Source organism: Channa argus, unplaced genomic scaffold (genome assembly GCF_033026475.1).
Source record: "Channa argus isolate prfri unplaced genomic scaffold, Channa argus male v1.0 Contig034, whole genome shotgun sequence".
Taxonomy (NCBI): Eukaryota; Metazoa; Chordata; class Actinopteri; order Anabantiformes; family Channidae; genus Channa; species Channa argus.
The window spans coordinates 33547-57972 of record NW_027125253.1 but is presented as its reverse complement, the minus strand read 5'-3'; the positions used below and the strand labels follow the sequence as shown (position 1 = coordinate 57972).

Below are 24426 nucleotides of genomic sequence, written 5' to 3'. Positions count from 1 at the left end.
TTTATTCCTAGAAATTGTTCTATATTTTCATCAAATTTTGTTCTTTCATTGCTGTTTTGCTACTTTATTGGTTTGCCAACCATCGTGCTTCATTACTAGTAGACCATGTTACGGTCCTGGCCATATGTGTTGTTTTTATTTTGTTGTTCTTATAGGTGCCCTGCCTGATTGGCCGGATTGGGGGGCAGTACAGGAAGCTGATTGGTCCATCCTACACTTCCTGGAGTTTTAAAAGTACGGTTCCCAACAGCTAGCGAGGCTCTTTCTGGCATCAGCACCTGTTTGCTGTTCTTGGTTTCCAAACCTTATTTAGCATTTTTGAATTGTTAGGTTTTGTGCCGTGGTTTTGTTTATAAATTGTATATTTTGTAAATAGTATTAAATCTGTAGGGGTGAAATGCCATTTTCTTTGGACTGTTTTCACATTAGGGAGTTAGGGTTAGCGACTGTCTTTTTGTTTATTTCTATCAGGCTAGCTAGCACTTTCTGTGGGAAATGGCTTATTTTGTTTATTATGTTGGCCTTGGTTCGCCCTGAGTTGTAGTGTCATGTTTTGTTTGACACTTTCTTTCGTTTAAAATAAATATCATTCTGTTGGAACATCTCGATCCTGGATTTTGGTTTGGGGATCGGAGAGGGAACATGCTAATTTATCTTTGTATGTTGCACCCTGACCCCCTAGACAGGGGCGTAACAGACCAGTACAGTTATAGTACTTTGTACTTTGCCACATTTATCTTCTTTTTAGCAAGTGTCATGCATTCTGCTTCTCCAGCGTTTTTAGGAGCTGTTGATGATGTCAAATGCAGCTTACGGCCACACCGCTCTCTAAGCCCCCGATCTCGTCCGATCTCGGCAGTCAAATAGAGCCGGGTCTGGTTAGTACTTGGTAGGAAGACCGCCTGGGAATACCAGGTGCTGTAAGCTTTTTTGCTTGGGTTTACGGGCAGCACAAGCTGGTGTTACTGCCTATTTATTCATAGAAATTGTTCTATATTTTCATCAAATTTTGTTCTTTCATTGCTGTTTTGCTACTTTATTGGTTTGCCAACCATCGTGCTTCATTACTAGTAGACCATGTTACGGTCCTGGCCATATGTGTTGTTTTTATTTTCTTTTTCTTATAGGTGCCCTGGCTGATTGGCCGGATTGGGGGGCAGTACAGGAAGCTGATTGGTCCATCCTACACTTCCTGGAGTTTTAAAAGTACGGTTCCCAACAGCTAGCGAGGCTCTTTCTGGCATCAGCACCTGTTTGCTGTTCTTGGTTTCCAAACCTTATTTAGCATTTTTGAATTGTTAGGTTTTGTGCCGTGGTTTTGTTTATAAATTGTATATTTTGTAAATAGTATTAAATCTGTAGGGGTGAACTGCCATTTTCTTTGGACTGTTTTCACATTAGGGAGTTAGGGTTAGCGACTGTCTTTTGGTTTGTTTATTTCTATCAGGCTAGCTAGCACTTTCTGTGGGAAATGGCTTATTTTGTTTATTATGTTGGCCTTGGTTCGCCCTGAGTTGTAGTGTCATGTTTTGTTTGACACTTTCTTTCGTTTAAAATAAATATCATTCTGTTGGAACATCTCGATCCTGGATTATGGTTTGGAGACCGGAGAGGGAACATCCTAATTTATCTTTGTATGTTGCACCCTGACCCCCTAGACAGGGGCGTAACAGACCAGTACAGTTATAGTACTTTGTACTTTGCCACATTTATCTTCTTCTTAGCAAGTGTCATGCATTCTGCTTCTCCAGCGTTTTTAAGAGCTGTTGATGATGTCAAATGCAGCTTACGGCCACACCGCTCTCTAAGCGCCCGATCTCGTCCGATCTCGGCAGCCAAATAGAGCCGGGCCTGGTTAGTGCTTGGTAGGAAGACCGCCTGGGAATACCAGGTGCTGTAAGCTTTTTTGCTTGGGTTTACGGGCAGCACAAGCTGGTGTTACTGCCTATTTATTCATAGAAATTGTTCTATATTTTCATCAAATTTTGTTCTTTCATTGCTGTTTTGCTACTTTATTGGTTTGCCAACCATCGTGCTTCATTACTAGTAGACCATGTTACGGTCCTGGCCATATGTGTTGTTTTTATTTTCTTGTTCTTATAGGTGCCCTGCCTGATTGGCCGGATTGGGGGGCAGTACAGGAAGCTGATTGGTCCATCCTACACTTCCTGGAGTTTTAAAAGTACGGTTCCCAACAGCTAGCGAGGCTCTTTCTGGCATCAGCACCTGTTTGCTGTTCTTGGTTTCCAAACCTTATTTAGCATTTTTGAATTGTTAGGTTTTGTGCCGTGGTTTTGTTTATAAATTGTATATTTTGTAAATAGTATTAAATCTGTAGGGGTGAACTGCCATTTTCTTTGGACTGTTTTCACATTAGGGAGTTAGGGTTAGCGACTGTCTTTTTGTTTATTGCTATCAAGCTAGGTAGCACTTTCTGTGGGAAATGGCTTATTTTGTTTATTATGTTGGCCTTGGTTCGCCCTGAGTTGTAGTGTCATGTTTTGTTTGACACTTTCTTTCGTTTAAAATAAATATCATTCTGTTGGAACATCTCGATCCTGGATTTTGGTTTGGGGATCGGAGAGGGAACATGCTAATTTATCTTTGTATGTTGCACCCTGACCCCCTAGACAGGGGCGTAACAGACCAGTACAGTTATAGTACTTTGTACTTTGCCACATTTATCTTCTTCTTAGCAAGTGTCATGCATTCTGCTTCTCCAGCGTTTTTAGGAGCTGTTGATGATGTCAAATTCAGCTTACGGCCACACCGCTCTCTAAGCGCCCGATCTCGTCCGATCTCGGCAGTCAAATAGAGCCGGGCCTGGTTAGTACTTGGTAGGAAGACCGCCTGGGAATACCAGGTGCTGTAAGCTTTTTTGCTTGGGTTTACGGGCAACACAAGCTGGTGTTACTGCCTATTTATTCATAGAAATTGTTCTATATTTTCATCAAATTTTGTTCTTTCATTGCTGTTTTGCTACTTTATTGGTTTGCCAACCATCGTGCTTCATTACTAGTAGACCATGTTACGGTCCTGGCCATATGTGTTGTTTTTATTTTCTTTTTCTTATAGGTGCCCTGCCTGATTGGCCGGATTGGGGGGCAGTACAGGAAGCTGATTGGTCCATCCTACACTTCCTGGAGTTTTAAAAGTACGGTTCCCAACAGCTAGCGAGGCTCTTTCTGGCATCAGCACCTGTTTGCTGTTCTTGGTTTCCAAACCTTATTTAGCATTTTTGAATTGTTAGGTTTTGTGCCGTGGTTTTGTTTATAAATTGTATATTTTGTAAATAGTATTAAATCTGTAGGGGTGAACTGCCATTTTCTTTGGACTGTTTTCACATTAGGGAGTTAGGGTTAGCGACTGTCTTTTTGTTTATTTCTATCAGGCTAGCTAGCACTTTCTGTGGGAAATGGCTTATTTTGTTTATTATGTTGGCCTTGGTTCGCCCTGAGTTGTAGTGTCATGTTTTGTTTGACACTTTCTTTCGTTTAAAATAAATATCATTCTGTTGGAACATCTCGATCCTGGATTTTGGTTTGGGGATCGGAGAGGGAACATGCTAATTTATCTTTGTATGTTGCACCCTGACCCCCTAGACAGGGGCGTAACAGACCAGTACAGTTATAGTACTTTGTACTTTGCCACATTTATCTTCTTCTTAGCAAGTGTCATGCATTCTGCTTCTCCAGCGTTTTTAGGAGCTGTTGATGATGTCAAATTCAGCTTACGGCCACACCGCTCTCTAAGCGCCCGATCTCGTCCGATCTCGGCAGTCAAATAGAGCCGGGCCTGGTTAGTACTTGGTAGGAAGACCGCCTGGGAATACCAGGTGCTGTAAGCTTTTTTGCTTGGGTTTACGGGCAGCACAAGCTGGTGTTACTGCCTATTTATTCATAGAAATTGTTCTATATTTTCATCAAATTTTGTTCTTTCATTGCTGTTTTGCTACTTTATTGGTTTGCCAACCATCGTGCTTCATTACTAGTAGACCATGTTACGGTCCTGGCCATATGTGTTGTTTTTATTTTCTTTTTCTTATAGGTGCCCTGCCTGATTGGCCGGATTGGGGGGCAGTACAGGAAGCTGATTGGTCCATCCTACACTTCCTGGAGTTTTAAAAGTACGGTTCCCAACAGCTAGCGAGGCTCTTTCTGGCATCAGCACCTGTTTGCTGTTCTTGGTTTCCAAACCTTATTTAGCATTTTTGAATTGTTAGGTTTTGTGCCGTGGTTTTGTTTATAAATTGTATATTTTGTAAATAGTATTAAATCTGTAGGGGTGAACTGCCATTTTCTTTGGAGTGTTTTCACATTAGGGAGTTAGGGTTAGCGACTATCTTTTGGTTTGTTTATTTCTATCAGGCTAGCTAACACTTTCTGTGGGAAATGGCCTATTTTGTTTATTATGTTGGCCTTGGTTCGCCCTGAGTTGTAGTGTCATGTTTTGTTTGACACTTTCTTTCGTTTAAAATAAATATCATTCTGTTGGAACATCTCGATCCTGGATTATGGTTTGGAGACCGGAGAGGGAACATGCTAATTTATCTTTGTATGTTGCACCGTGACCCCCTAGACAGGGGCGTAACAGACCAGTACAGTTATAGTACTTTGTACTTTGCCACATTTATCTTCTTCTTAGCAAGTGTCATGCATTCTGCTTCTCCAGCGTTTTTAAGAGCTGTTGATGATGTCAAATGCAGCTTACGGCCACACCGCTCTCTAAGCGCCCGATCTCGTCCGATCTCGGCAGCCAAATAGAGCCGGGCCTGGTTAGTACTTGGTAGGAAGACCGCCTGGGAATACCAGGTGCTGTAAGCTTTTTTGGTTGGGTTTACGGGCAGCACAAGCTGGTGTTACTGCCTATTTATTCATAGAAATTGTTCTATATTTTCATCAAATTTTGTTCTTTCATTGCTGTTTTGCTACTTTATTGGTTTGCCAACCATCGTGCTTCATTACTAGTAGACCATGTTACGGTCCTGGCCATATGTGTTGTTTTTATTTTGTTGTTCTTATAGGTGCCCTGCCTGATTGGCCGGATTGAGGGGCAGTACAGGAAGCTTATTGGTCCATCCTACACTTCCTGGAGTTTTAAAAGTACGGTTCCCAACAGCTAGCGAGGCTCTTTCTGGCATCAGCACCTGTTTGCTGTTCTTGGTTTCCAAACCTTATTTAGCATTTTTGAATTGTTAGGTTTTGTGCCGTGGTTTTGTTTATAAATTGTATATTTTGTAAATAGTATTAAATCTGTAGGGGTGGACTGCCATTTTCTTTTGATTGTTTTCTCTTGTTTTCACATTAAGGAGTTAGGGTTAGCGACTGTCTTTTGGTTTGTTTATTTCTATCAGGCTAGCTAGCACTTTCTGTGGGAAATGGCTTATTTTGTTTATTATGTTGGCCTTGGTTCGCCCTGAGTTGTGTCATTTTTTGTTTGTCACTTTCTTTCGTTTAAAATAAATATCATTCTGTTGGAACATCTCGATCCTGGATTTTGGTTTGGGGATCGGAGAGGGAACATGCTAATTTATCTTTGTATGTTGCACCCTGACCCCCTAGACAGGGGCGTAACAGACCAGTACAGTTATAGTACTTTGTACTTTGCCACATTTATCTTCTTCTTAGCAAGTGTCATGCATTCTGCTTCTCCAGCGTTTTTAAGAGCTGTTGATGATGTCAAATGCAGCTTACGGCCACACCGCTCTCTAAGCGCCCGATCTCGTCCGATCTCGGCAGCCAAATAGAGCCGGGCCTGGTTAGTACTTGGTAGGAAGACCGCCTGGGAATACCAGGTGCTGTAAGCTTTTTTGCTTGGGTTTACGGGCAGCACAAGCTGGTGTTACTGCCTATTTATTCATAGAAATTGTTCTATATTTTCATCAAATTTTGTTCTTTCATTGCTGTTTTGCTACTTTATTGGTTTGCCAACCATCGTGCTTCATTACTAGTAGACCATGTTACGGTCCTGGCCATATGTGTTGTTTTTATTTTGTTGTTCTTATAGGTGCCCTGCCTGATTGGCCGGATTGGGGGGCAGTACAGGAAGCTGATTGGTCCATCCTACACTTCCTGGAGTTTTAAAAGTACGGTTCCCAACAGCTAGCGAGGCTCTTTCTGGCATCAGCACCTGTTTGCTGTTCTTGGTTTCCAAACCTTATTTAGCATTTTTGAATTGTTAGGTTTTGTGCCGTGGTTTTGTTTATAAATTGTATATTTTGTAAATAGTATTAAATCTGTAGGGGTGAACTGCCATTTTCTTTGGACTGTTTTCACATTAGGGAGTTAGGGTTAGCAACTGTCTTTTTGTTTATTTCTATCAGGCTAGCTAGCACTTTCTGTGGGAAATGGCTTATTTTGTTTATTATGTTGGCCTTGGTTCGCCCTGAGTTGTAGTGTCATGTTTTGTTTGACACTTTCTTTCGTTTAAAATAAATATCATTCTGTTGGAACATCTCGATCCTGGATTTTGGTTTGGGGATCGGAGAGGGAACATGCTAATTTATCTTTGTATGTTGCACCCTGACCCCCTAGACAGGGGCGTAACAGACCAGTACAGTTATAGTACTTTGTACTTTGCCACATTTATCTTCTTCTTAGCAAGTGTCATGCATTCTGCTTCTCCAGCGTTTTTAGGAGCTGTTGATGATGTCAAATGCAGCTTACGGCCACACCGCTCTCTAAGCGCCCGATCTCGTCCGATCTCGGCAGTCAAATAGAGCTGGGCCTGGTTAGTACTTGGTAGGAAGACCGCCTGGGAATACCAGGTGCTGTAAGCTTTTTTGCTTGGGTTTACGGGCAGCACAAGCTGGTGTTACTGCCTATTTATTCATAGAAATTGTTCTATATTTTCATCAAATTTTGTTCTTTCATTGCTGTTTTGCTACTTTATTGGTTTGCCAACCATCGTGCTTCATTACTAGTAGACCATGTTACGGTCCTGGCCATATGTGTTGTTTTTATTTTGTTGTTCTTATAGGTGCCCTGCCTGATTGGCCGGATTGGGGGGCAGTACAGGAAGCTGATTGGTCCATCCTACACTTCCTGGAGTTTTAAAAGTACGGTTCCCAACAGCTAGCGAGGCTCTTTCTGGCATCAGCACCTGTTTGCTGTTCTTGGTTTCCAAACCTTATTTAGCATTTTTGAATTGTTAGGTTTTGTGCCGTGGTTTTGTTTATAAATTGTATATTTTGTAAATAGTATTAAATCTGTAGGGGTGAACTGCCATTTTCTTTGGACTGTTTTCACATTAGGGAGTTAGGGTTAGCGACTGTCTTTTGGTTTGTTTATTTCTATCAGGCTAGCTAGCACTTTCTGTGGGAAATGGCTTATTTTGTTTATTATGTTGGCCTTGGTTCGCCCTGAGTTGTAGTGTCATGTTTTGTTTGACACTTTCTTTCGTTTAAAATAAATATCATTCTGTTGGAACATCTCGATCCTGGATTATGGTTTGGAGACCGGAGAGGGAACATCCTAATTTATCTTTGTATGTTGCACCCTGACCCCCTAGACAGGGGCGTAACAGACCAGTACAGTTATAGTACTTTGTACTTTGCCACATTTATCTTCTTCTTAGCAAGTGTCATGCATTCTGCTTCTCCAGCGTTTTTAAGAGCTGTTGATGATGTCAAATGCAGCTTACGGCCACACCGCTCTCTAAGCGCCCGATCTCGTCCGATCTCGGCAGCCAAATAGAGCCGGGCCTGGTTAGTGCTTGGTAGGAAGACCGCCTGGGAATACCAGGTGCTGTAAGCTTTTTTGCTTGGGTTTACGGGCAGCACAAGCTGGTGTTACTGCCTATTTATTCATAGAAATTGTTCTATATTTTCATCAAATTTTGTTCTTTCATTGCTGTTTTGCTACTTTATTGGTTTGCCAACCATCGTGCTTCATTACTAGTAGACCATGTTACGGTCCTGGCCATATGTGTTGTTTTTATTTTCTTGTTCTTATAGGTGCCCTGCCTGATTGGCCGGATTGGGGGGCAGTACAGGAAGCTGATTGGTCCATCCTACACTTCCTGGAGTTTTAAAAGTACGGTTCCCAACAGCTAGCGAGGCTCTTTCTGGCATCAGCACCTGTTTGCTGTTCTTGGTTTCCAAACCTTATTTAGCATTTTTGAATTGTTAGGTTTTGTGCCGTGGTTTTGTTTATAAATTGTATATTTTGTAAATAGTATTAAATCTGTAGGGGTGAACTGCCATTTTCTTTGGACTGTTTTCACATTAGGGAGTTAGGGTTAGCGACTGTCTTTTTGTTTATTGCTATCAGGCTAGGTAGCACTTTCTGTGGGAAATGGCTTATTTTGTTTATTATGTTGGCCTTGGTTCGCCCTGAGTTGTAGTGTCATGTTTTGTTTGACACTTTCTTTCGTTTAAAATAAATATCATTCTGTTGGAACATCTCGATCCTGGATTTTGGTTTGGGGATCGGAGAGGGAACATGCTAATTTATCTTTGTATGTTGCACCCTGACCCCCTAGACAGGGGCGTAACAGACCAGTACAGTTATAGTACTTTGTACTTTGCCACATTTATCTTCTTCTTAGCAAGTGTCATGCATTCTGCTTCTCCAGCGTTTTTAGGAGCTGTTGATGATGTCAAATTCAGCTTACGGCCACACCGCTCTCTAAGCGCCCGATCTCGTCCGATCTCGGCAGTCAAATAGAGCCGGGCCTGGTTAGTACTTGGTAGGAAGACCGCCTGGGAATACCAGGTGCTGTAAGCTTTTTTGCTTGGGTTTACGGGCAACACAAGCTGGTGTTACTGCCTATTTATTCATAGAAATTGTTCTATATTTTCATCAAATTTTGTTCTTTCATTGCTGTTTTGCTACTTTATTGGTTTGCCAACCATCGTGCTTCATTACTAGTAGACCATGTTACGGTCCTGGCCATATGTGTTGTTTTTATTTTCTTTTTCTTATAGGTGCCCTGCCTGATTGGCCGGATTGGGGGGCAGTAAAGGAAGCTGATTGGTCCATCCTACACTTCCTGGAGTTTTAAAAGTACGGTTCCCAACAGCTAGCGAGGCTCTTTCTGGCATCAGCACCTGTTTGCTGTTCTTGGTTTCCAAACCTTATTTAGCATTTTTGAATTGTTAGGTTTTGTGCCGTGGTTTTGTTTATAAATTGTATATTTTGTAAATAGTATTAAATCTGTAGGGGTGAAATGCCATTTTCTTTGGACTGTTTTCACATTAGGGAGTTAGGGTTAGCGACTGTCTTTTTGTTTATTTCTATCAGGCTAGCTAGCACTTTCTGTGGGAAATGGCTTATTTTGTTTATTATGTTGGCCTTGGTTCGCCCTGAGTTGTAGTGTCATGTTTTGTTTGACACTTTCTTTCGTTTAAAATAAATATCATTCTGTTGGAACATCTCGATCCTGGATTTTGGTTTGGGGATCGGAGAGGGAACATGCTAATTTATCTTTGTATGTTGCACCCTGACCCCCTAGACAGGGGCGTAACAGACCAGTACAGTTATAGTACTTTGTACTTTGCCACATTTATCTTCTTTTTAGCAAGTGTCATGCATTCTGCTTCTCCAGCGTTTTTAGGAGCTGTTGATGATGTCAAATGCAGCTTACGGCCACACCGCTCTCTAAGCCCCCGATCTCGTCCGATCTCGGCAGTCAAATAGAGCCGGGCCTGGTTAGTACTTGGTAGGAAGACCGCCTGGGAATACCAGGTGCTGTAAGCTTTTTTGCTTGGGTTTACGGGCAGCACAAGCTGGTGTTACTGCCTATTTATTCATAGAAATTGTTCTATATTTTCATCAAATTTTGTTCTTTCATTGCTGTTTTGCTACTTTATTGGTTTGCCAACCATCGTGCTTCATTACTAGTAGACCATGTTACGGTCCTGGCCATATGTGTTGTTTTTATTTTCTTTTTCTTATAGGTGCCCTGGCTGATTGGCCGGATTGGGGGGCAGTACAGGAAGCTGATTGGTCCATCCTACACTTCCTGGAGTTTTAAAAGTACGGTTCCCAACAGCTAGCGAGGCTCTTTCTGGCATCAGCACCTGTTTGCTGTTCTTGGTTTCCAAACCTTATTTAGCATTTTTGAATTGTTAGGTTTTGTGCCGTGGTTTTGTTTATAAATTGTATATTTTGTAAATAGTATTAAATCTGTAGGGGTGAACTGCCATTTTCTTTGGACTGTTTTCACATTAGGGAGTTAGGGTTAGCGACTGTCTTTTTGTTTATTTCTATCAGGCTAGCTAGCACTTTCTGTGGGAAATGGCTTATTTTGTTTATTATGTTGGCCTTGGTTCGCCCTGAGTTGTAGTGTCATGTTTTGTTTGACACTTTCTTTCGTTTAAAATAAATATCATTCTGTTGGAACATCTCGATCCTGGATTTTGGTTTGGGGATCGGAGAGGGAACATGCTAATTTATCTTTGTATGTTGCACCCTGACCCCCTAGACAGGGGCGTAACAGACCAGTACAGTTATAGTACTTTGTACTTTGCCACATTTATCTTCTTCTTAGCAAGTGTCATGCATTCTGCTTCTCCAGCGTTTTTAGGAGCTGTTGATGATGTCAAATTCAGCTTACGGCCACACCGCTCTCTAAGCGCCCGATCTCGTCCGATCTCGGCAGTCAAATAGAGCCGGGCCTGGTTAGTACTTGGTAGGAAGACCGCCTGGGAATACCAGGTGCTGTAAGCTTTTTTGCTTGGGTTTACGGGCAGCACAAGCTGGTGTTACTGCCTATTTATTCATAGAAATTGTTCTATATTTTCATCAAATTTTGTTCTTTCATTGCTGTTTTGCTACTTTATTGGTTTGCCAACCATCGTGCTTCATTACTAGTAGACCATGTTACGGTCCTGGCCATATGTGTTGTTTTTATTTTCTTTTTCTTATAGGTGCCCTGCCTGATTGGCCGGATTGGGGGGCAGTACAGGAAGCTGATTGGTCCATCCTACACTTCCTGGAGTTTTAAAAGTACGGTTCCCAACAGCTAGCGAGGCTCTTTCTGGCATCAGCACCTGTTTGCTGTTCTTGGTTTCCAAACCTTATTTAGCATTTTTGAATTGTTAGGTTTTGTGCCGTGGTTTTGTTTATAAATTGTATATTTTGTAAATAGTATTAAATCTGTAGGGGTGAACTGCCATTTTCTTTGGACTGTTTTCACATTAGGGAGTTAGGGTTAGCGACTGTCTTTTGGTTTGTTTATTTCTATCAGGCTAGCTAGCACTTTCTGTGGGAAATGGCTTATTTTGTTTATTATGTTGGCCTTGGTTCGCCCTGAGTTGTAGTGTCATGTTTTGTTTGACACTTTCTTTCGTTTAAAATAAATATCATTCTGTTGGAACATCTCGATCCTGGATTATGGTTTGGAGACCGGAGAGGGAACATCCTAATTTATCTTTGTATGTTGCACCCTGACCCCCTAGACAGGGGCGTAACAGACCAGTACAGTTATAGTACTTTGTACTTTGCCACATTTATCTTCTTCTTAGCAAGTGTCATGCATTCTGCTTCTCCAGCGTTTTTAAGAGCTGTTGATGATGTCAAATGCAGCTTACGGCCACACCGCTCTCTAAGCGCCCGATCTCGTCCGATCTCGGCAGCCAAATAGAGCCGGGCCTGGTTAGTACTTGGTAGGAAGACCGCCTGGGAATACCAGGTGCTGTAAGCTTTTTTGCTTGGGTTTACGGGCAGCACAAGCTGGTGTTACTGCCTATTTATTCATAGAAATTGTTCTATATTTTCATCAAATTTTGTTCTTTCATTGCTGTTTTGCTACTTTATTGGTTTGCCAACCATCGTGCTTCATTACTAGTAGACCATGTTACGGTCCTGGCCATATGTGTTGTTTTTATTTTCTTGTTCTTATAGGTGCCCTGCCTGATTGGCCGGATTGGGGGGCAGTACAGGAAGCTGATTGGTCCATCCTACACTTCCTGGAGTTTTAAAAGTACGGTTCCCAACAGCTAGCGAGGCTCTTTCTGGCATCAGCACCTGTTTGCTGTTCTTGGTTTCCAAACCTTATTTAGCATTTTTGAATTGTTAGGTTTTGTGCCGTGGTTTTGTTTATAAATTGTATATTTTGTAAATAGTATTAAATCTGTAGGGGTGAGCTGCCATTTTCTTTGGACTGTTTTCACATTAGGGAGTTAGGGTTAGCGACTGTCTTTTGGTTTGTTTATTTCTATCAGGCTAGCTAGCACTTTCTGTGGGAAATGGCTTATTTTGTTTATTATGTTGGCCTTGGTTCGCCCTGAGTTGTGTCATTTTTTGTTTGTCACTTTCTTTCGTTTAAAATAAATATCATTCTGTTGGAACATCTCGATCCTGGATTTTGGTTTGGGGATCGGAGAGGGAACATGCTAATTTATCTTTGTATGTTGCACCCTGACCCCCTAGACAGGGGCGTAACAGACCAGTACAGTTATAGTACTTTGTACTTTGCCACATTTATCTTCTTCTTAGCAAGTGTCATGCATTCTGCTTCTCCAGCGTTTTTAAGAGCTGTTGATGATGTCAAATGCAGCTTACGGCCACACCGCTCTCTAAGCGCCCGATCTCGTCCGATCTCGGCAGCCAAATAGAGCCGGGCCTGGTTAGTACTTGGTAGGAAGACCGCCTGGGAATACCAGGTGCTGTAAGCTTTTTTGCTTGGGTTTACGGGCAGCACAAGCTGGTGTTACTGCCTATTTATTCATAGAAATTGTTCTATATTTTCATCAAATTTTGTTCTTTCATTGCTGTTTTGCTACTTTATTGGTTTGCCAACCATCGTGCTTCATTACTAGTAGACCATGTTACGGTCCTGGCCATATGTGTTGTTTTTATTTTCTTGTTCTTATAGGTGCCCTGCCTGATTGGCCGGATTGGGGGGCAGTACAGGAAGCTGATTGGTCCATCCTACACTTCCTGGAGTTTTAAAAGTACGGTTCCCAACAGCTAGCGAGGCTCTTTCTGGCATCAGCACCTGTTTGCTGTTCTTGGTTTCCAAACCTTATTTAGCATTTTTGAATTGTTAGGTTTTGTGCCGTGGTTTTGTTTATAAATTGTATATTTTGTAAATAGTATTAAATCTGTAGGGGTGAACTGCCATTTTCTTTGGACTGTTTTCACATTAGGGAGTTAGGGTTAGCGACTGTCTTTTGGTTTGTTTATTTCTATCAGGCTAGCTAGCACTTTCTGTGGGAAATGGCTTATTTTGTTTATTATGTTGGCCTTGGTTCGCCCTGAGTTGTAGTGTCATGTTTTGTTTGACACTTTCTTTCGTTTAAAATAAATATCATTCTGTTGGAACATCTCGATCCTGGATTTTGGTTTGGGGATCGGAGAGGGAACATGCTAATTTATCTTTGTATGTTGCACCCTGACCCCCTAGACAGGGGCGTAACAGACCAGTACAGTTATAGTACTTTGTACTTTGCCACATTTATCTTCTTCTTAGCAAGTGTCATGCATTCTGCTTCTCCAGCGTTTTTAAGAGCTGTTGATGATGTCAAATGCAGCTTACGGCCACACCGCTCTCTAAGCGCCCGATCTCGTCCGATCTCGGCAGCCAAATAGAGCCGGGCCTGGTTAGTACTTGGTAGGAAGACCGCCTGGGAATACCAGGTGCTGTAAGCTTTTTGCTTGGGTTTACGGGCAGCACAAGCTGGTGTTACTGCCTATTTATTCCTAGAAATTGTTCTATATTTTCATCAAATTTTGTTCTTTCATTGCTGTTTTGCTACTTTATTGGTTTGCCAACCATCGTGCTTCATTACTAGTAGACCATGTTACGGTCCTGGCCATATGTGTTGTTTTTATTTTGTTGTTCTTATAGGTGCCCTGCCTGATTGGCCGGATTGGGGGGCAGTACAGGAAGCTGATTGGTCCATCCTACACTTCCTGGAGTTTTAAAAGTACGGTTCCCAACAGCTAGCGAGGCTCTTTCTGGCATCAGCACCTGTTTGCTGTTCTTGGTTTCCAAACCTTATTTAGCATTTTTGAATTGTTAGGTTTTGTGCCGTGGTTTTGTTTATAAATTGTATATTTTGTAAATAGTATTAAATCTGTAGGGGTGAAATGCCATTTTCTTTGGACTGTTTTCACATTAGGGAGTTAGGGTTAGCGACTGTCTTTTTGTTTATTTCTATCAGGCTAGCTAGCACTTTCTGTGGGAAATGGCTTATTTTGTTTATTATGTTGGCCTTGGTTCGCCCTGAGTTGTAGTGTCATGTTTTGTTTGACACTTTCTTTCGTTTAAAATAAATATCATTCTGTTGGAACATCTCGATCCTGGATTTTGGTTTGGGGATCGGAGAGGGAACATGCTAATTTATCTTTGTATGTTGCACCCTGACCCCCTAGACAGGGGCGTAACAGACCAGTACAGTTATAGTACTTTGTACTTTGCCACATTTATCTTCTTTTTAGCAAGTGTCATGCATTCTGCTTCTCCAGCGTTTTTAGGAGCTGTTGATGATGTCAAATGCAGCTTACGGCCACACCGCTCTCTAAGCCCCCGATCTCGTCCGATCTCGGCAGTCAAATAGAGCCGGGTCTGGTTAGTACTTGGTAGGAAGACCGCCTGGGAATACCAGGTGCTGTAAGCTTTTTTGCTTGGGTTTACGGGCAGCACAAGCTGGTGTTACTGCCTATTTATTCATAGAAATTGTTCTATATTTTCATCAAATTTTGTTCTTTCATTGCTGTTTTGCTACTTTATTGGTTTGCCAACCATCGTGCTTCATTACTAGTAGACCATGTTACGGTCCTGGCCATATGTGTTGTTTTTATTTTCTTTTTCTTATAGGTGCCCTGGCTGATTGGCCGGATTGGGGGGCAGTACAGGAAGCTGATTGGTCCATCCTACACTTCCTGGAGTTTTAAAAGTACGGTTCCCAACAGCTAGCGAGGCTCTTTCTGGCATCAGCACCTGTTTGCTGTTCTTGGTTTCCAAACCTTATTTAGCATTTTTGAATTGTTAGGTTTTGTGCCGTGGTTTTGTTTATAAATTGTATATTTTGTAAATAGTATTAAATCTGTAGGGGTGAACTGCCATTTTCTTTGGACTGTTTTCACATTAGGGAGTTAGGGTTAGCGACTGTCTTTTGGTTTGTTTATTTCTATCAGGCTAGCTAGCACTTTCTGTGGGAAATGGCTTATTTTGTTTATTATGTTGGCCTTGGTTCGCCCTGAGTTGTAGTGTCATGTTTTGTTTGACACTTTCTTTCGTTTAAAATAAATATCATTCTGTTGGAACATCTCGATCCTGGATTATGGTTTGGAGACCGGAGAGGGAACATCCTAATTTATCTTTGTATGTTGCACCCTGACCCCCTAGACAGGGGCGTAACAGACCAGTACAGTTATAGTACTTTGTACTTTGCCACATTTATCTTCTTCTTAGCAAGTGTCATGCATTCTGCTTCTCCAGCGTTTTTAAGAGCTGTTGATGATGTCAAATGCAGCTTACGGCCACACCGCTCTCTAAGCGCCCGATCTCGTCCGATCTCGGCAGCCAAATAGAGCCGGGCCTGGTTAGTGCTTGGTAGGAAGACCGCCTGGGAATACCAGGTGCTGTAAGCTTTTTTGCTTGGGTTTACGGGCAGCACAAGCTGGTGTTACTGCCTATTTATTCATAGAAATTGTTCTATATTTTCATCAAATTTTGTTCTTTCATTGCTGTTTTGCTACTTTATTGGTTTGCCAACCATCGTGCTTCATTACTAGTAGACCATGTTACGGTCCTGGCCATATGTGTTGTTTTTATTTTCTTGTTCTTATAGGTGCCCTGCCTGATTGGCCGGATTGGGGGGCAGTACAGGAAGCTGATTGGTCCATCCTACACTTCCTGGAGTTTTAAAAGTACGGTTCCCAACAGCTAGCGAGGCTCTTTCTGGCATCAGCACCTGTTTGCTGTTCTTGGTTTCCAAACCTTATTTAGCATTTTTGAATTGTTAGGTTTTGTGCCGTGGTTTTGTTTATAAATTGTATATTTTGTAAATAGTATTAAATCTGTAGGGGTGAACTGCCATTTTCTTTGGAGTGTTTTCACATTAGGGAGTTAGGGTTAGCGACTATCTTTTGGTTTGTTTATTTCTATCAGGCTAGCTAACACTTTCTGTGGGAAATGGCCTATTTTGTTTATTATGTTGGCCTTGGTTCGCCCTGAGTTGTAGTGTCATGTTTTGTTTGACACTTTCTTTCGTTTAAAATAAATATCATTCTGTTGGAACATCTCGATCCTGGATTATGGTTTGGAGACCGGAGAGGGAACATGCTAATTTATCTTTGTATGTTGCACCCTGACCCCCTAGACAGGGGCGTAACAGACCAGTACAGTTATAGTACTTTGTACTTTGCCACATTTATCTTCTTCTTAGCAAGTGTCATGCATTCTGCTTCTCCAGCGTTTTTAGGAGCTGTTGATGATGTCAAATGCAGCTTACGGCCACACCGCTCTCTAAGCGCCCGATCTCGTCCGATCTCGGCAGCCAAATAGAGCCGGGCCTGGTTAGTACTTGGTAGGAAGACCGCCTGGGAATACCAGGTGCTGTAAGCTTTTTTGCTTGGGTTTACGGGCAGCACAAGCTGGTGTTACTGCCTATTTATTCATAGAAATTGTTCTATATTTTCATCAAATTTTGTTCTTTCATTGCTGTTTTGCTACTTTATTGGTTTGCCAACCATCGTGCTTCATTACTAGTAGACCATGTTACGGTCCTGGCCATATGTGTTGTTTTTATTTTCTTGTTCTTATAGGTGCCCTGCCTGATTGGCCGGATTGGGGGGCAGTACAGGAAGCTGATTGGTCCATCCTACACTTCCTGGAGTTTTAAAAGTACGGTTCCCAACAGCTAGCGAGGCTCTTTCTGGCATCAGCACCTGTTTGCTGTTCTTGGTTTCCAAACCTTATTTAGCATTTTTGAATTGTTAGGTTTTGTGCCGTGGTTTTGTTTATAAATTGTATATTTTGTAAATAGTATTAAATCTGTAGGGGTGAGCTGCCATTTTCTTTGGACTGTTTTCACATTAGGGAGTTAGGGTTAGCGACTGTCTTTTGGTTTGTTTATTTCTATCAGGCTAGCTAGCACTTTCTGTGGGAAATGGCTTATTTTGTTTATTATGTTGGCCTTGGTTCGCCCTGAGTTGTGTCATTTTTTGTTTGTCACTTTCTTTCGTTTAAAATAAATATCATTCTGTTGGAACATCTCGATCCTGGATTTTGGTTTGGGGATCGGAGAGGGAACATGCTAATTTATCTTTGTATGTTGCACCCTGACCCCCTAGACAGGGGCGTAACAGACCAGTACAGTTATAGTACTTTGTACTTTGCCACATTTATCTTCTTCTTAGCAAGTGTCATGCATTCTGCTTCTCCAGCGTTTTTAAGAGCTGTTGATGATGTCAAATGCAGCTTACGGCCACACCGCTCTCTAAGCGCCCGATCTCGTCCGATCTCGGCAGCCAAATAGAGCCGGGCCTGGTTAGTACTTGGTAGGAAGACCGCCTGGGAATACCAGGTGCTGTAAGCTTTTTTGCTTGGGTTTACGGGCAGCACAAGCTGGTGTTACTGCCTATTTATTCCTAGAAATTGTTCTATATTTTCATCAAATTTTGTTCTTTCATTGCTGTTTTGCTACTTTATTGGTTTGCCAACCATCGTGCTTCATTACTAGTAGACCATGTTACGGTCCTGGCCATATGTGTTGTTTTTATTTTGTTGTTCTTATAGGTGCCCTGCCTGATTGGCCGGATTGGGGGGCAGTACAGGAAGCTGATTGGTCCATCCTACACTTCCTGGAGTTTTAAAAGTACGGTTCCCAACAGCTAGCGAGGCTCTTTCTGGCATCAGCACCTGTTTGCTGTTCTTGGTTTCCAAACCTTATTTAGCATTTTTGAATTGTTAGGTTTTGTGCCGTGGTTTTGTTTATAAATTGTATATTTTGTAAATAGTATTAAATCTGTAGGGGTGAAATGCCATTTTCTTTGGACTGTTTTCACATTAGGGAGTTAGGGTTAGCGACTGTCTTTTTGTTTATTTCTATCAGGCTAGCTAGCACTTTCTGTGGGAAATGGCTTATTTTGTTTATTATGTTGGCCTTGGTTCGCCCTGAGTTGTAGTGTCATGTTTTGTTTGACACTTTCTTTCGTTTAAAATAAATATCATTCTGTTGGAACATCTCGATCCTGGATTTTGGTTTGGGGATCGGAGAGGGAACATGCTAATTTATCTTTGTATGTTGCACCCTGACCCCCTAGACAGGGGCGTAACAGACCAGTACAGTTATAGTACTTTGTACTTTGCCACATTTATCTTCTTTTTAGCAAGTGTCATGCATTCTGCTTCTCCAGCGTTTTTAGGAGCTGTTGATGATGTCAAATGCAGCTTACGGCCACACCGCTCTCTAAGCCCCCGATCTCGTCCGATCTCGGCAGTCAAATAGAGCCGGGTCTGGTTAGTACTTGGTAGGAAGACCGCCTGGGAATACCAGGTGCTGTAAGCTTTTTTGCTTGGGTTTACGGGCAGCACAAGCTGGTGTTACTGCCTATTTATTCATAGAAATTGTTCTATATTTTCATCAAATTTTGTTCTTTCATTGCTGTTTTGCTACTTTATTGGTTTGCCAACCATCGTGCTTCATTACTAGTAGACCATGTTACGGTCCTGGCCATATGTGTTGTTTTTATTTTCTTTTTCTTATAGGTGCCCTGGCTGATTGGCCGGATTGGGGGGCAGTACAGGAAGCTGATTGGTCCATCCTACACTTCCTGGAGTTTTAAAAGTACGGTTCCCAACAGCTAGCGAGGCTCTTTCTGGCATCAGCACCTGTTTGCTGTTCTTGGTTTCCAAACCTTATTTAGCATTTTTGAATTGTTAGGTTTTGTGCCGTGGTTTTGTTTATAAATTGTATATTTTGTAAATAGTATTAAATCTGTAGGGGTGAACTGCCATTTTCTTTGGACTGTTTTCACATTAGGGAGTTAGGGTTAGCGACTGTCTTTTGGTTTGTTTATTTCTATCAGGCTAGCTAGCACTTTCTGTGGGAAATGGCTTATTTTGTTTATTATGTTGGCCTTGGTTCGCCCTGAGTTGTAGTGTCATGTTTTGTTTGACACTTTCTTTCGTTTAAAATAAATATCATTCTGTTGGAACATCTCGATCCTGGATTATGGTTTGGAGACCGGAGAGGGAACATCCTAATTTATCTTTGTATGTTGCACCCTGACCCCCTAGACAGGGGCGTAACAGACCAGTACAGTTATAGTACTTTGTACTTTGCCACATTTATCTTCTTCTTAGCAAGTGTCATGCATTCTGCTTCTCCAGCGTTTTTAAGAGCTGTTGATGATGTCAAATGCAGCTTACGGCCACACCGCTCTCTAAGCGCCCGATCTCGTCCGATCTCGGCAGCCAAATAGAGCCGGGCCTGGTTAGTGCTTGGTAGGAAGACCGCCTGGGAATACCAGGTGCTGTAAGCTTTTTTGCTTGGGTTTACGGGCAGCACAAGCTGGTGTTACTGCCTATTTATTCATAGAAATTGTTCTATATTTTCATCAAATTTTGTTCTTTCATTGCTGTTTTGCTACTTTATTGGTTTGCCAACCATCGTGCTTCATTACTAGTAGACCATGTTACGGTCCTGGCCATATGTGTTGTTTTTATTTTCTTGTTCTTATAGGTGCCCTGCCTGATTGGCCGGATTGGGGGGCAGTACAGGAAGCTGATTGGTCCATCCTACACTTCCTGGAGTTTTAAAAGTACGGTTCCCAACAGCTAGCGAGGCTCTTTCTGGCATCAGCACCTGTTTGCTGTTCTTGGTTTCCAAACCTTATTTAGCATTTTTGAATTGTTAGGTTTTGTGCCGTGGTTTTGTTTATAAATTGTATATTTTGTAAATAGTATTAAATCTGTAGGGGTGAACTGCCATTTTCTTTGGACTGTTTTCACATTAGGGAGTTAGGGTTAGCGACTGTCTTTTTGTTTATTGCTATCAAGCTAGGTAGCACTTTCTGTGGGAAATGGCTTATTTTGTTTATTATGTTGGCCTTGGTTCGCCCTGAGTTGTAGTGTCATGTTTTGTTTGACACTTTCTTTCGTTTAAAATAAATATCATTCTGTTGGAACATCTCGATCCTGGATTTTGGTTTGGGGATCGGAGAGGGAACATGCTAATTTATCTTTGTATGTTGCACCCTGACCCCCTAGACAGGGGCGTAACAGACCAGTACAGTTATAGTACTTTGTACTTTGCCACATTTATCTTCTTCTTAGCAAGTGTCATGCATTCTGCTTCTCCAGCGTTTTTAGGAGCTGTTGATGATGTCAAATTCAGCTTACGGCCACACCGCTCTCTAAGCGCCCGATCTCGTCCGATCTCGGCAGTCAAATAGAGCCGGGCCTGGTTAGTACTTGGTAGGAAGACCGCCTGGGAATACCAGGTGCTGTAAGCTTTTTTGCTTGGGTTTACGGGCAACACAAGCTGGTGTTACTGCCTATTTATTCATAGAAATTGTTCTATATTTTCATCAAATTTTGTTCTTTCATTGCTGTTTTGCTACTTTATTGGTTTGCCAACCATCGTGCTTCATTACTAGTAGACCATGTTACGGTCCTGGCCATATGTGTTGTTTTTATTTTCTTTTTCTTATAGGTGCCCTGCCTGATTGGCCGGATTGGGGGGCAGTACAGGAAGCTGATTGGTCCATCCTACACTTCCTGGAGTTTTAAAAGTACGGTTCCCAACAGCTAGCGAGGCTCTTTCTGGCATCAGCACCTGTTTGCTGTTCTTGGTTTCCAAACCTTATTTAGCATTTTTGAATTGTTAGGTTTTGTGCCGTGGTTTTGTTTATAAATTGTATATTTTGTAAATAGTATTAAATCTGTAGGGGTGAACTGCCATTTTCTTTGGACTGTTTTCACATTAGGGAGTTAGGGTTAGCGACTGTCTTTTTGTTTATTTCTATCAGGCTAGCTAGCACTTTCTGTGGGAAATGGCTTATTTTGTTTATTATGTTGGCCTTGGTTCGCCCTGAGTTGTAGTGTCATGTTTTGTTTGACACTTTCTTTCGTTTAAAATAAATATCATTCTGTTGGAACATCTCGATCCTGGATTTTGGTTTGGGGATCGGAGAGGGAACATGCTAATTTATCTTTGTATGTTGCACCCTGACCCCCTAGACAGGGGCGTAACAGACCAGTACAGTTATAGTACTTTGTACTTTGCCACATTTATCTTCTTCTTAGCAAGTGTCATGCATTCTGCTTCTCCAGCGTTTTTAGGAGCTGTTGATGATGTCAAATTCAGCTTACGGCCACACCGCTCTCTAAGCGCCCGATCTCGTCCGATCTCGGCAGTCAAATAGAGCCGGGCCTGGTTAGTACTTGGTAGGAAGACCGCCTGGGAATACCAGGTGCTGTAAGCTTTTTTGCTTGGGTTTACGGGCAGCACAAGCTGGTGTTACTGCCTATTTATTCATAGAAATTGTTCTATATTTTCATCAAATTTTGTTCTTTCATTGCTGTTTTGCTACTTTATTGGTTTGCCAACCATCGTGCTTCATTACTAGTAGACCATGTTACGGTCCTGGCCATATGTGTTGTTTTTATTTTCTTTTTCTTATAGGTGCCCTGCCTGATTGGCCGGATTGGGGGGCAGTACAGGAAGCTGATTGGTCCATCCTACACTTCCTGGAGTTTTAAAAGTACGGTTCCCAACAGCTAGCGAGGCTCTTTCTGGCATCAGCACCTGTTTGCTGTTCTTGGTTTCCAAACCTTATTTAGCATTTTTGAATTGTTAGGTTTTGTGCCGTGGTTTTGTTTATAAATTGTATATTTTGTAAATAGTATTAAATCTGTAGGGGTGAACTGCCATTTTCTTTGGACTGTTTTCACATTAGGGAGTTAGGGTTAGCGACTGTCTTTTTGTTTATTTCTATCAGGCTAGCTAGCACTTTCTGTGGGAAATGGCTTATTTTGTTTATTATGTTGGCCTTGGTTCGCCCTGAGTTGTAGTGTCATGTTTTGTTTGACACTTTCTTTCGTTTAAAATAAATATCATTCTGTTGGAACATCTCGATCCTGGATTTTGGTTTGGGGATCGGAGAGGGAACATGCTAATTTATCTTTGTATGTTGCACCCTGACCCCCTAGACAGGGGCGTAACAGACCAGTACAGTTATAGTACTTTGTACTTTGCCACATTTATCTTCTTCTTAGCAAGTGTCATGCATTCTGCTTCTCCAGCGTTTTTAGGAGCTGTTGATGATGTCAAATTCAGCTTACGGCCACACCGCTCTCTAAGCGCCCGATCTCGTCCGATCTCGGCAGTCAAATAGAGCCGGGCCTGGTTAGTACTTGGTAGGAAGACCGCCTGGGAATACCAGGTGCTGTAAGCTTTTTTGCTTGGGTTTACGGGCAGCACAAGCTGGTGTTACTGCCTATTTATTCATAGAAATTGTTCTATATTTTCATCAAATTTTGTTCTTTCATTGCTGTTTTGCTACTTTATTGGTTTGCCAACCATCGTGCTTCATTACTAGTAGACCATGTTACGGTCCTGGCCATATGTGTTGTTTTTATTTTCTTTTTCTTATAGGTGCCCTGCCTGATTGGCCGGATTGGGGGGCAGTACAGGAAGCTGATTGGTCCATCCTACACTTCCTGGAGTTTTAAAAGTACGGTTCCCAACAGCTAGCGAGGCTCTTTCTGGCATCAGCACCTGTTTGCTGTTCTTGGTTTCCAAACCTTATTTAGCATTTTTGAATTGTTAGGTTTTGTGCCGTGGTTTTGTTTATAAATTGTATATTTTGTAAATAGTATTAAATCTGTAGGGGTGAACTGCCATTTTCTTTGGAGTGTTTTCACATTAGGGAGTTAGGGTTAGCGACTATCTTTTGGTTTGTTTATTTCTATCAGGCTAGCTAACACTTTCTGTGGGAAATGGCCTATTTTGTTTATTATGTTGGCCTTGGTTCGCCCTGAGTTGTAGTGTCATGTTTTGTTTGACACTTTCTTTCGTTTAAAATAAATATCATTCTGTTGGAACATCTCGATCCTGGATTATGGTTTGGAGACCGGAGAGGGAACATGCTAATTTATCTTTGTATGTTGCACCCTGACCCCCTAGACAGGGGCGTAACAGACCAGTACAGTTATAGTACTTTGTACTTTGCCACATTTATCTTCTTCTTAGCAAGTGTCATGCATTCTGCTTCTCCAGCGTTTTTAAGAGCTGTTGATGATGTCAAATGCAGCTTACGGCCACACCGCTCTCTAAGCGCCCGATCTCGTCCGATCTCGGCAGCCAAATAGAGCCGGGCCTGGTTAGTACTTGGTAGGAAGACCGCCTGGGAATACCAGGTGCTGTAAGCTTTTTTGGTTGGGTTTACGGGCAGCACAAGCTGGTGTTACTGCCTATTTATTCATAGAAATTGTTCTATATTTTCATCAAATTTTGTTCTTTCATTGCTGTTTTGCTACTTTATTGGTTTGCCAACCATCGTGCTTCATTACTAGTAGACCATGTTACGGTCCTGGCCATATGTGTTGTTTTTATTTTGTTGTTCTTATAGGTGCCCTGCCTGATTGGCCGGATTGAGGGGCAGTACAGGAAGCTTATTGGTCCATCCTACACTTCCTGGAGTTTTAAAAGTACGGTTCCCAACAGCTAGCGAGGCTCTTTCTGGCATCAGCACCTGTTTGCTGTTCTTGGTTTCCAAACCTTATTTAGCATTTTTGAATTGTTAGGTTTTGTGCCGTGGTTTTGTTTATAAATTGTATATTTTGTAAATAGTATTAAATCTGTAGGGGTGGACTGCCATTTTCTTTTGATTGTTTTCTCTTGTTTTCACATTAAGGAGTTAGGGTTAGCGACTGTCTTTTGGTTTGTTTATTTCTATCAGGCTAGCTAGCACTTTCTGTGGGAAATGGCTTATTTTGTTTATTATGTTGGCCTTGGTTCGCCCTGAGTTGTGTCATTTTTTGTTTGTCACTTTCTTTCGTTTAAAATAAATATCATTCTGTTGGAACATCTCGATCCTGGATTTTGGTTTGGGGATCGGAGAGGGAACATGCTAATTTATCTTTGTATGTTGCACCCTGACCCCCTAGACAGGGGCGTAACAGACCAGTACAGTTATAGTACTTTGTACTTTGCCACATTTATCTTCTTCTTAGCAAGTGTCATGCATTCTGCTTCTCCAGCGTTTTTAAGAGCTGTTGATGATGTCAAATGCAGCTTACGGCCACACCGCTCTCTAAGCGCCCGATCTCGTCCGATCTCGGCAGCCAAATAGAGCCGGGCCTGGTTAGTACTTGGTAGGAAGACCGCCTGGGAATACCAGGTGCTGTAAGCTTTTTTGCTTGGGTTTACGGGCAGCACAAGCTGGTGTTACTGCCTATTTATTCATAGAAATTGTTCTATATTTTCATCAAATTTTGTTCTTTCATTGCTGTTTTGCTACTTTA

The 24426-nt window shown here is 41.9% G+C and overlaps 1 non-coding gene and 24 pseudogenes across 1 annotated transcript; all 25 read left to right on the top strand.

Moving 5' to 3' along the window:
* Positions 1–808: 808 nt before the first annotated feature.
* On the top strand, positions 809–927 carry LOC137117281 (5S ribosomal RNA; annotated as a pseudogene).
* An 857-nt stretch (positions 928–1784) lies between these two features.
* Positions 1785–1903, top strand: LOC137117347 (5S ribosomal RNA; annotated as a pseudogene).
* Positions 1904–2756: 853 nt separating this feature from the next.
* Positions 2757–2875, top strand: LOC137117386 (5S ribosomal RNA; annotated as a pseudogene).
* An 853-nt stretch (positions 2876–3728) lies between these two features.
* Positions 3729–3847, top strand: LOC137117375 (5S ribosomal RNA; annotated as a pseudogene).
* Positions 3848–4704: 857 nt separating this feature from the next.
* Positions 4705–4823, top strand: LOC137117090 (5S ribosomal RNA; annotated as a pseudogene).
* An 864-nt stretch (positions 4824–5687) lies between these two features.
* Positions 5688–5806, top strand: LOC137117089 (5S ribosomal RNA; annotated as a pseudogene).
* Positions 5807–6659: 853 nt separating this feature from the next.
* Positions 6660–6778, top strand: LOC137117184 (5S ribosomal RNA). Its single transcript, XR_010913593.1, has one exon. It is a non-coding gene; the product is annotated as a 5S ribosomal RNA (ribosomal RNA).
* An 857-nt stretch (positions 6779–7635) lies between these two features.
* Positions 7636–7754, top strand: LOC137117346 (5S ribosomal RNA; annotated as a pseudogene).
* Positions 7755–8607: 853 nt separating this feature from the next.
* LOC137117364 (5S ribosomal RNA) lies at positions 8608–8726 on the top strand (annotated as a pseudogene).
* Positions 8727–9579: 853 nt separating this feature from the next.
* Positions 9580–9698, top strand: LOC137117205 (5S ribosomal RNA; annotated as a pseudogene).
* Positions 9699–10551: 853 nt separating this feature from the next.
* LOC137117352 (5S ribosomal RNA) lies at positions 10552–10670 on the top strand (annotated as a pseudogene).
* Positions 10671–11527: 857 nt separating this feature from the next.
* LOC137117088 (5S ribosomal RNA) lies at positions 11528–11646 on the top strand (annotated as a pseudogene).
* Positions 11647–12500: 854 nt separating this feature from the next.
* On the top strand, positions 12501–12619 carry LOC137117087 (5S ribosomal RNA; annotated as a pseudogene).
* An 857-nt stretch (positions 12620–13476) lies between these two features.
* LOC137117085 (5S ribosomal RNA) lies at positions 13477–13595 on the top strand (annotated as a pseudogene).
* An 852-nt stretch (positions 13596–14447) lies between these two features.
* On the top strand, positions 14448–14566 carry LOC137117280 (5S ribosomal RNA; annotated as a pseudogene).
* Positions 14567–15423: 857 nt separating this feature from the next.
* On the top strand, positions 15424–15542 carry LOC137117345 (5S ribosomal RNA; annotated as a pseudogene).
* Positions 15543–16399: 857 nt separating this feature from the next.
* LOC137117083 (5S ribosomal RNA) lies at positions 16400–16518 on the top strand (annotated as a pseudogene).
* An 854-nt stretch (positions 16519–17372) lies between these two features.
* On the top strand, positions 17373–17491 carry LOC137117082 (5S ribosomal RNA; annotated as a pseudogene).
* An 853-nt stretch (positions 17492–18344) lies between these two features.
* Positions 18345–18463, top strand: LOC137117279 (5S ribosomal RNA; annotated as a pseudogene).
* An 857-nt stretch (positions 18464–19320) lies between these two features.
* On the top strand, positions 19321–19439 carry LOC137117344 (5S ribosomal RNA; annotated as a pseudogene).
* An 853-nt stretch (positions 19440–20292) lies between these two features.
* LOC137117340 (5S ribosomal RNA) lies at positions 20293–20411 on the top strand (annotated as a pseudogene).
* Positions 20412–21264: 853 nt separating this feature from the next.
* LOC137117328 (5S ribosomal RNA) lies at positions 21265–21383 on the top strand (annotated as a pseudogene).
* Positions 21384–22236: 853 nt separating this feature from the next.
* Positions 22237–22355, top strand: LOC137117317 (5S ribosomal RNA; annotated as a pseudogene).
* An 857-nt stretch (positions 22356–23212) lies between these two features.
* On the top strand, positions 23213–23331 carry LOC137117081 (5S ribosomal RNA; annotated as a pseudogene).
* An 864-nt stretch (positions 23332–24195) lies between these two features.
* LOC137117080 (5S ribosomal RNA) lies at positions 24196–24314 on the top strand (annotated as a pseudogene).
* Positions 24315–24426: the final 112 nt, after the last annotated feature.